The sequence below is a fragment of the Paroedura picta genome, chromosome 10 (genome assembly GCF_049243985.1).
Source record: "Paroedura picta isolate Pp20150507F chromosome 10, Ppicta_v3.0, whole genome shotgun sequence".
Taxonomy (NCBI): domain Eukaryota; kingdom Metazoa; phylum Chordata; class Lepidosauria; order Squamata; family Gekkonidae; genus Paroedura; species Paroedura picta.
In genome coordinates this window covers 30,969,298-30,976,530 of record NC_135378.1, presented here as the reverse complement: position 1 = coordinate 30,976,530, position 7,233 = coordinate 30,969,298, and the positions used below count along the sequence as shown (strand labels likewise).

At 42.9% G+C, this 7,233-nt stretch overlaps 1 long non-coding RNA gene across 1 annotated transcript; it reads right to left on the bottom strand.

Annotated features, from left to right (window-relative positions):
* Positions 1-231: 231 nt before the first annotated feature.
* Positions 232-3,539, bottom strand: LOC143819125 (uncharacterized). Its single transcript, XR_013224819.1, has 3 exons — positions 3,448-3,539; positions 2,838-2,958; positions 232-541 (listed from the first exon to the last, which is right to left on the bottom strand). It is a non-coding gene; the product is annotated as an uncharacterized LOC143819125 (long non-coding RNA).
* Positions 3,540-7,233: the final 3,694 nt, after the last annotated feature.

The window sequence follows — 7,233 nt, the reverse complement described above, 5'->3', positions numbered from 1 at the left end:
CTGCCATTGAACAGAACGAAGGGATGAGTCACACATTTAGTATTTGTTATTGTCTTTTCGTGTCTCATGATTTTATAAGATTCTTGAATTTAAAAGGATTTTTGAACGAATGAATAGATTCTTTTGTTCATATATAGCCAAAGGCCATTACAATATATACACGGTGCATACAATTTAAATAAAAGTATTTTTTAATGGAATAAATAAATATATCCAAGAGAAACCCTCCCCCTGCCCTTCATTTAAAGCCAGTTTCACCATATGGGTGAGGGTCTCATTATTTTTCTGCCCTTAGGCTATCTGCAAATACTGTATGGAAACAGAAGCATATGGGTAAGGAAAACTATGGGTTCTACAAAGCACATTATTCCGAGACCTGAGAAATTACACTTGTCCTTAGTGTGCCATTTGTATAATTACGCACATTTGGGAATACTGTAGATTTGCATATGAACCAAAAGTTCACCAGGGGCTTTTAAGAAGCAGATGTCCATGCTGGTTCTCAGTGGCATAATCAGCACTGGTGAAATGTAGGTACAATCTGTAATTGAGAAGAGCATACACTGAGAAGAGCATAACATGACATGGGAAATAGGCATGATGCAACACTATCCCTTGTTAATTACATTAAAATTTCCTACCCCATACACTTTATTGGCTGACACTTGGTGGTGGGCAGGACATACAAATGTGACAATATTTCATAACATTGTTTTTTACATAGGAGAGGGGAGGGGGACATGGCTCAGTGACACCCGCCAAATGTCTCTTGTAAATAATGATATGAGCCTTTTATTTGTCTGAAAAGCCAGCTTTGAAAGTATGGCTGCTTGTGCTTTAGCTTGAGCAATTTGCAAACCTCTCTAAACATAAGTTCATAACACTGGTCAACAACATGCTGTTTTTTTTAAATAAAAGTTTTAAATAAATCGGTGATCCCTCATCAAAAAGAAGTATGTCTGGCCTCAACCAAAACTGGTATTTTGCAGGGGCGGGGAGCACTGACAGGGACCCGGCTCTCCCCGCCGACATGGCCAAAAGGCCCACTGAAGCCTACAGAGGGCATGAAGGGCATTTTGCAGAGTGGGGGGGGGGAGTGGTGATGGGGACCCAGCTCTTCCTGCTGCCGCCCATAAAAGGCACACCAAAGACACCAGAGGGTTCGGCAGGCATGGGGGGGGGGGGAGAGCACCGGTGATGCTTTGGCAACGTCTTGTCTGTTTCTATAAATATATTCCTGCTGGGTAATTTCTGGCAATTTAACTTATCATGTTGAAATGCATCAGATTTTTGCTTGCTTTTAGAATTCTGTTATCCACTATTTCATTGCTTATTAGATGTCCCATCCAGTTAATTGGCTTGTCTTATACTGTTCACCTTGAAGCTCAGAAGCTCATAAAAACCATAGATAAATAAATAAATTTGATTCACCACTATTATAACCCATGTGTCACTCCCCGCTACAATGAACCGGTGGGTGGTTGGGGGGAGGGGGCTTGGGGGGAGTTTTAACTGTAGGATGTTTTTAATTCTGGTTATGAATGTTTGAATTATGTGTGAACCACCCTAAGCCAACTTGCAGGGGGGGGGGCAATTTATAAATCTAATAATAATAATTGTCCCATTTATTGAGTTTGCACTAGGATGTGCATTGAGGAACATGGTCCATGTTAGACAGGGCTCATGTTAGCCATGTTCTCACTGGATGACTATGCTTTTCTCTACCAGAAGGAGTCTCAAAGTAGCTTACAATCACCTTCCCTTCCTCTCCCTACAACAGGGACCCTGTGAGGTAAATGGGGCTGAGAAAGCCCTAAAGTTACTGCTTTGTGAGAACAGAATTATCAGGACTGCGATGAGCCCAAGGTCACCCAGCTGTCTGCATGTGGAGGAGCAGGGAATCAAACCCGGTTTACCAGATTAGAAGCCACTGCTGTTAACCACTACACCTAGCTGGCTCTTCACTCTCATTCCCCCTTTGTTAGTGAGGAAAGTGGTGCTTATTTCACACCTTAACAATATTAATATTTATTCATTTATTTTCTTGAATTTCTATATCACTCGCCCAGAAGGCTCAGGTTGCATATATAATACTCACACAATCCAAAATGAGAAACCACATTCACCAATACTCTGTGCTTTTTATTATGGTTATATTGAATGTTCAGCATTTCAGACTTTTGGGTTAAAAGCATTGCTTTCAGGGGTTAGAAATATTTCATAAAGAAGAGACTTTGATTGTGAATGTTTACTAATTTTCTTTAAAAAGCTATTTGCTGATGTTTACCCACCATCACCACTACTGGTGGAGGGCACGAAGGGGATGGGGGGTGGGGATGGGGTTTTAAATTGTAGTTTATTGTATTTTACAGTAATTTTATGATTGTTTTTATTGAATGCTTTTATTGTTGTGAACTGTCCTAAACCCATACGTGAAGGGAGGTATAAAAATTAAATAGTAGTAATACTCTTTGACACCATTTTGTCTGCCTAGTTAATGATAAAAATATCCCTTTCCAAAGTGATCACAACCAAGAGGTAATGCCGTACATTCAATCAGATTTGGCTACCAACAGATGTCACTGAGGAGAGGACAAATAAAATCTGGTTGGAATGAAAACCGGGCTTTTAAAGAAGCAACCCCCCTAGAATTTCTGAAACAAGAGGTGTTTTTAACTCTTAAAATAATTTATGAAAATCATTTCTCCTTCAGCTTGGCCTCTTTTATCAGATAAACATACATTAGGCAATTTTAGAATTATCTGAGGAGGGAATTTTTAGTCAAACAATATGCTCTTTAATATATTGCTGTAAGATATGGAAGGGAAGAAAAGTACCATTGGTGAGTCTGTCTTGAGATCAGTTAGTGGCAAAGAATATTTGCATAAGTCAGGTAAGCCCAGGTGGCAGCAGGATCCTGGTAGTTGGTAATGCCGGCTATGCAAATATAGTCAAATCCTGTCAACAAATGAATAAAGGCCAGTAACGGGTAATACTTGTTTAATCTGTTCTCTATCACACAGTCTCTACTAAGATGTCAGCCTGTGGCATTCTGCTCCAAAATAAATAGGTTGTATTTGTCTTTTGCATTTTGGTGATATGTACCAGCTACAAAGCGTATAGATTACAACAGCTACTCAAGCTAAGGCTTGTTATTAAATTGGATGCAAAGCTTGTTTTCCAAATATGAAAGTAAAAGGAAGGCTTGTCCGATGACTTAATGAGATAAAGTAATAAACATATAGAAGGCATCCACTATATTAGCTCCTGGTCTAAAATGAGATTCTCCCCTCACTCACTGTGTAGCTATGGGAAAAGTTAAGAACTAAAATTGGAGGATTGCCAATCCTGTGGAAAGAATAGGCAGAAAAACAGGTTCCACTTCTATCACAACCGAGCAGAAAGGCTGGCAAATGTGAAACACAAGGGCAAAAACATGCTGCTTACCTGTAGCTGAGATTTCCTTGGTGAGTTCTCAGCCAGTACCGAAGCAGGCTCTGGAAAGTTCTAAAATTCTAGGCCACGTCTCTGCAGATGCTGAGGGGAATAGCATGTATCTTTTTGTTCAGTTTCTTTGGACTTTGGGGTAGCAGTCTCAGAGAATGTGGTAAGTGAGGCTGCAATTCTAAAAACACGTTCCTAGGTACAAGCCCCTTTGAATAAAATGAGACTCACTTCAAAGTAGACCTTTCTGGGATGCTAGTTTCCAAGTGGGACCTGAAATTACAGCTCACCTCCAGACTACAGAGATCAGTTTCCCTGGAGAATATGAGGGCTTTGTAAGATGGACTCTGTGGCATTGTACCCCACTGAGATTCCTGTCCTCTCCAGAATCCATCTCCAAATTTCCAGGAGTTTCCCAACCTGGATCTGTCAACCCTATGCCCTTATCCCCTGCCAGTGGCCACAGGGGACCTGGCAACCCTAAGACCTATTTACAGTTAGTTCCTGAGAGACCAGCACTGGGGAAGGAGAAAGGGCTCAGCACCTATTTTGCCTCTGTATGTTCCCGGAAGAATATGGACACATCTAGGGAGGAGTGTAGGCAAGGTATAGTGTCTGGGTGGCAGCTTGACATGGATAGAGAGGTTGTTGAGAGACACCTGGCTGCACTGGATGAGTTCAGATTCCCTGGATTTGATGGTGTGCACCCAAGATGCTCAAAGAACTTTCTAGAGAGTTTGCAGAACTCTTGTTCATCATCTTTAGGACAACTTGGAGGACTGGAGAGGTGCCAGAAGACTGAAGGAGGGTGAATGTTAACCCACTCTTCAAGAAAGGGAGGAGAAATGATCTGGGAAACTATGGGCCAGTAAGTCTGACCTCAATTGCAGGGAAGATAATAGAGCAGGGTGGCACAGGGCTTGGTACTGAGTCTGTCCTTTTCAACATTATAATCAGTTATCTGGACAAGGGGGTAGGGGGGACTCTTAGATTTGTGGATGACACTAAATTGGGAGGAGTAGTGAACACCCCAGAAGATATAGAGTTCAACAAGATCTGAACATGCTAGAAAAGTGGACAAATGAGAACAAGATGCAATTCAATAAGAAGTGTAGAGTTCTATATCTGAGTCACAAAAATGAGAAGAATGCATACTGAATGGGCGATACACTTCTGGGTAGCAGTGTGTGTGATCTTGGGGTACTTGTCAACTGTAAGCTAAATATGAACAGACAGTGTGATGCAGTGGTAAAGAAGGCGAATGCAGTCTTGGGCTGTATCAACAGAGGCATCACATGAAAATCACAAGATGTCATAGTCCCACTGTATACCACATTTGGTCAGATGACACCTGGAGTACTGTGTGCAGTTCTGGAGGCCTCACTTCAAATGGATGTGGACAAAATTGAGAGGGTTCAGAGGAGAGTGACAATAATGATCCAGGGTCTGGGGACCAAGCTCTATGAGAAAAGGCTGAGGGACTTGGGAATGTTTATTCTGGAAAATAGGATGTTGAGAGAGGACAGGATTGCTATTTTTAAGTATATGAAAGGTTGTCACTTAAAGGAGGGCAGGGAAAGGTTCCTGTTAGGGTTGGGTGCTTCGGGCACCGAAACGCCCAACCCTAGTTCCTGTTGACAGCAGAGGATAAAACCCACAGTAATGGATTTAAAGTACACGAAGAACGATATTGGCTAGATATCAGGAAAAAATTATCACAGTCAGAGTGGTTCAGCAGTGGAATCGACGCTTAAGGAGGTGGTAATCGCCCACTCCCTGGCAGTCTTCAAGCCACAGCTGGACAGATACATATCCTGGATGCTTCAGGCTGATCTTGCATTGAGCAGGGGATTGGACTAGATGGCCTGTATGGCCTCTGCCAATTCTATGATTCTATGATTCTTAATCATGAGCTTCTCATTCCAACAATCTTTTATTTCTCAGTAATATCTATTCTTTCAACCAAACCAAACAACATGCAGTACAGTAATTTTTCAAATCTGGTAGACCTAATCCTTCCCTTTCTTTAGCGTAAGAGTGTACATTTAATATGAGTTTTTTCCCTTGACATATACATTTAGACAAGTTTTTTTCCACTGATGAAATGGTAGATCAGATGACACTACATATATTGTCTGAACAATCTTATTTAATTTCTTTTGATATTATAGACCCCACCCCTCATGACTTTTGTTCATGCGGGTCCCATGATCCTCAGTAAAGGATCCTCCTCCTTTTTTATGACTGGAAAAAGTTGATTGGACTCAGCCCTATATTTGCTTGAACATGAGGAGAAATATTATTCAAGCAAAGCATGGAATAGACTGAATTGCTAAAAAGCTGAAGACACATGAGATACTGGAAGGCACTTAATTGATTAGTCTCAAGTAGAGCAGAAATGAAGTTGTTCTCAGAAGTTCTTGATTAATCATGATGCCAAATATTCTTCCAGTGTCCTCTAAACATTCACATTTGCTGAATTCTTGATAGCTATATTATGCATTTTATACAAACTCCCAAATACTAAATACCAACTCTCATATTTTGAAATATTAAACAATGAAAAAATATATTTAACAGTGGTTGACCAGATATCACAGGTTATCATAGTGCTGCCTGGCACCTCCCCCCACCCCCAAAAAAGAAAGAGAAATGAATAAACATAAAAGTGCTAGAATGTACATGTTTCGTGGCAAATATTTCTCACTGAAACTAGTAGAAGCATTAGAGAACTCTGATAATTCTGAACATTTGCGAATTACCATTTCTGTTCTCGTTTCGAGCATTTGGTGAATTTACTCTGTTCTGAAACTAGTTTCTTGAGAAAGCATCTTTTATTTCCTTTCCTTTAAAAAACAAAAAAGGTTTTCACTTCTAGAGAGAATCAAATAACACTCCTCGTGTCCATCTGAAGTGTTCTGCGAAAGCGAAAAGGAAGTGTCCCAGGAGATATCCTGTTATTTAGTTTTGTTTTTTTTATTCCCCAAAACTTACACTGAAAAAATGGTTTGAGTTTTCTGTGGGCTTAAAATATAGGCAGCCCTCATTTTCAATAGGCCTCAAACTAACAGTTTTTTCTGTTTTGCATTCAAGGAGATTATCTTTAAACCGCCCGTGGCGCCACGGGCGCCACGGACTAAATAAAGCGTTAAGGGGCCTGGAGGTGGGCTTTGTCCGTGATGAGGAAGGGTCCGGATTGGACCCTTCCTCACGACAGACAATCGGAGGGACCAATCGGCAGGCGTGAAGTGCCTGCCGATTGGTCCCTCCGATTCCCAGATCCAGCAACTGCGAGCCACGCGCAGTGCGGCTCGCAGTTGCTCCCGGCCTGACGCGGTGAGAGGCGCGAAGCGCCTCTCGCCGCGTCAGGCCGCCGCCCAAGGGAACCCCCGGCAGTCGCGTGAAGCGCGGCTGCCGGGGGTTCCCTGCCTGGCGGCCTGACGCGGCGAGAGGCGCGAAGCGCCTCTTGCCGCATCAGGCCGCCGCCCGAGGGAGCCCCCGGCCTACAAAAGCCTGACGCTGACGCCGACGCCGACCAGCCCGCCGCCGGTGAGTCCTCAATCAATCACACTCACAGGGCCGGAGCCCAGGAATAGCTTCCACCTTGAGGAGGCGGCGGGTGTGCTTGGTGGGCCACGGGGAAGCCATGGACTCGCGGGGGGAGGAGGACAGGGATTGCTTCAGCCATGCTTGCTGTGCCATGGGGAAGCAGCCACTGTGGCGGGAGGGGGGAGAGCCCTTTCAAAGCCCATTCTTATGAATGGGCTTTGAAGCTAGTGGAACATAAAA